At 34.6% G+C, this 3,761-nt stretch overlaps 1 long non-coding RNA gene across 1 annotated transcript; it reads right to left on the bottom strand.

Moving 5' to 3' along the window:
- Positions 1–521: 521 nt before the first annotated feature.
- Positions 522–2,465, bottom strand: LOC108976571. Its single transcript, XR_001993962.1, has 2 exons — positions 2,033–2,465; positions 522–1,971 (listed from the first exon to the last, which is right to left on the bottom strand). It is a non-coding gene; the product is annotated as an uncharacterized LOC108976571 (long non-coding RNA).
- Between the last annotated feature and the right edge of the window lie 1,296 nt (positions 2,466–3,761).

Here is a 3,761-nt window from a genome sequence, read left to right as displayed (position 1 = left end):
AAATCGGTTCACAACCACGCCTGTAATCTCGATTATCACTTTATCATGCGAGAGTATAAAATGTTCGGTGACACCCGAACTTAGCCCTTCCTTACTTGTTTTCTCTTAACAGCGTCACGCTTATGTTCAAAAAATAAGAAGAAAGTGCGCAATTATAAAAAAACTGCATTTCAATATTTTTTATAAAGATTCGGATTTTTAGTGAAAATTTGTTAATTTTGTATCTCTTTTGTATAAGGTTTGACTTGAATTAACAAAACCTTATACAAAATTTATGAACATTAAATAACTGTAGGGAAAATGGTTTAAATATCAAGGTGCCTTATGGTCACAACAGGTACATATGTATGTAAGTATATCTAATTATTGATATTTTTCTGAACTATAAATTTTTTTAATAACTGATTTTTATTTTGTAAATACTCCTTAAATTCTAGGCAGATAAGATCATAGTTGCATTTTGTTATTAATATTGCTTTGATAGTTTCTACTTTTATCTGGGATTTTTCATCAGTCCACACGTTGTTTAAGATTGAATAGATTCCTTCGGTTGGGGCATTTGAGCCTGGCAAACACAACGCAAATTCAAGAACTTTTAAAATATTTTTAAAAGATATAGAATTATTTTTAAAATGCGTAAATATTTCAACCCATTTATCTACAGCAGTTTTTTCACTGTTTTCCCATTCGTTTAATTTATCGGAAGTTAAATAATTTTTAACGAAAGAAAACTCGTCAAATAATTCACCATCATTTATATCAGTTTTATTTCTGATTTCCCTGACATATATTAAATTTCTTTCCACAGAATTCCAAGATGGTAATTTCCATCACTTCTACGTCTTTAAAGGCTTGATCCCACTGATTTAAATAATCAATGCAATTATTATAAAATTTTGTTGAGTTACTATTAAATTCATCTGCATATTTCACTCCCGTTTTATCCAATGCGGAAATTAAATTCCTCACAACTAAAGGTATAAAAATTTTATCACGGAGTTCGGTTATTTTAAATTTGAGTTTTTTAATAAGTGAGCCCACTTCTATCATAGAGATATTCTGGGACTCAATTTGAAAAATATAAGTGTAGAAAAGAGATGCTTAAAAATGTGCAAAAAAAAGCCACGCTTCGGATGCAGGATCTCCAAAAAAACTGTATAAAATAGTCGGGCATTTGGGTTGTTGTAAAAAGTATTCCTTCAGTGGTTTATAAAGCTTTAAAATTCTTTCTATTGACGGCTTATAAGTAAGCCATCTGGTTTTACTAAATCCAAGTAATTTTTTGTATTCAACATCAACTGCTTCACATATTTGCTTTAAATTTTCAACTCTAACTGTATATATGTAGAAGTACGAAAAAATTTTAACTACAACTACTTCAATATCTATCGGCAGACAATCTATGGAGGCAATTATTAATAATGTGCGCAGCACAATTTATTCCAATAAGCATATTACCGGTAGATTCTTTAAGCTTATGAAAAATATTCTTTTTTCCACCTCTTACTGCTCCACCAAAATTGCAGTTGGTGTTATCCGCGCATAAAGCGAGTAATTTTTGGTTCAGATAAAATTTAGACAGTACATTGGAAATTAGAGCTGTTAAAATATCTGACGATTCACCTGATAGTTCCTTTACATCCAATATTTTTATTTTTTTATTTGTATCCCCTTTAGCGGCAAGAAGTATCTGACAAGCACCGGACAAATCTTAATGCTGCCATGATTTGAAAAATCGAAGAAAATGGAAATAAAATTAACTTCCCGCAAATCAGCTTCGGATTGACTGGTTGAAGCTTCAAAATCAGCCTTACGATGTTTTGCGATATCAAATGGCGTTCAATATCTCATTTACCACCATTAGCAATGGAAAAAACAGCAGTGCATTTCAAACATTTCACTTCATTCTCATGTGCAGCCTTTTTTATAAACGTGTACTTCTCTTTCAAATTATTGTTGAAAGTGCATTTTCTATGTGGAGCCGTAAAAAAAACATTTAATTGAAGTGTTCAAACAATTTCTGAAGACTTACCAATTTTGTTTGCTATTTCTTGTTGGATGGTCAATCGTTGCGCAGAATTTACGAAAATTATCGATAACTGCCCACATTTTGATTAGTAAAGGGCTGCCACCGTACATTTTTAAGTATCGAATAAAATGCGGGACAAAGGCAGGACACTTGGGAAAAAACAGTACATTTTCAGGGTTTTCTGTTTCGAAAAATTACGCAGGACAGAGGTTTGAAAAACAGTACGGTCCTGCAAAAAACAGTACGGCTAGTCACCGAAACCATGACATATATGCAACAACTACATTATTTTGTACATATTTACGATTTTTCTTTCTCTCCAGCATCACTTCATTCACGTAATGCGAACAAGCCTCAGGTGATCACGCCTGAATCATATCGCTCGATTTCTCTGGTCTGGGCAATGACAATAATGAAAGCAGCATGGGAATGGCAACAAAACCGAAAGAAATCAGGTACTGGAAAATGTTATCACAACGACAATGAACCGATTAACAGCTTGTCTGCTCTACGAAAAATTACAGTTCAGAATGGTGGTTCAGTAATCTAAAGGTACTCATGGTGGGAATGAAGACAGTTCAGAAAGGTGGTTCAGTAATCTAAAGGTACTCATGGTGGGAATGAAGACAATACCACCAGCGATGAGTCACACCATGACATTGATGATCCACAGCGTCGGCAGTATAGACCTCCTGTTGGTCTTACCAAACAGCAGACAAACAAAACACAGGGATCAACTTCTGTAGCACACACATGCCACACGTTATCGTCATCATCAACTTCAAAGCACGCGACAATGTAACAGTGCTATCATCGAATATGCGCTCAAAGTGATCGAAGCAGTAGCGGAGGAGTCAATGGATTCACACCGGCTAACGAAACGACAACAGCGCAAATAATAATTCGTAAAATCACTGCTGTGATCCAAGCTCAGATCGCAGTCACTCATTGGATACCTCATCTCCTACAGCGATCTACTATCAGTACTCACCACTGCAACAACTGTATCAGCAAAAGCATAATCCACTGGTGTGTAAATTACATCGACATTTGTAGGGAAGTGGCACAGAAAGTGGGCATCTGTTAATGGCTATACTTCAGGAACCGTTCCAGCCATTGCTTTCTTCGGTTTTTTGCATATTTGCCATTATCGAGCATTTTAGTCACATAAGAACTGACAACCAAATCAAACCCGATGACTTTGCTAATGAAGCAGGAATTTGGTAAGTTGGATAAATCTTGTGAATTTATATAAACTTATATTGAACAGAATAAAAAGAATAAAGCTTATAATTGCACCACTATTTTTATACCCTGAACAGGGTATTTTAAGTTTTTCATGATGTTTGTAACGTTGTTTCCTATGAAATGTAAGCATAAATCATCAGCATGATGAAATGAGTGGATTTAACCATGTCCGTGCGTCTGTCTGTTTGTATACATATGATCCAGTACTCAATTTTTGAGATATCGATCTGCGATTTTACACCTTTTCTCACCAAAAAACTGCCCATTTGTCGATCACATATAGTTGCCATGGAAACTGAACTATTAAGTACATGTATGGAAAACTTCTTCATTTGGCGAGACACATTTACGAAATTTGGCATGGTTTATTATCTAAGGAAACAATGTTAACTCAGAAAAAATTGTTCATAGCATATAGCGCCATACAAACTGAACGATCCGAATCAAGTTCTTCTAAGGCACTTTTTTTTTAATGTGGAGAGCA

Source organism: Bactrocera latifrons, unplaced genomic scaffold, assembly GCF_001853355.1.
Source record: "Bactrocera latifrons isolate USDA-ARS-PBARC rearing strain unplaced genomic scaffold, ASM185335v1 scaffold_78, whole genome shotgun sequence".
Taxonomy (NCBI): domain Eukaryota; kingdom Metazoa; phylum Arthropoda; class Insecta; order Diptera; family Tephritidae; genus Bactrocera; species Bactrocera latifrons.
The sequence above is the reverse complement of the archived record's forward strand: the minus strand, read 5'-3'. Positions and strand labels throughout refer to the sequence as shown.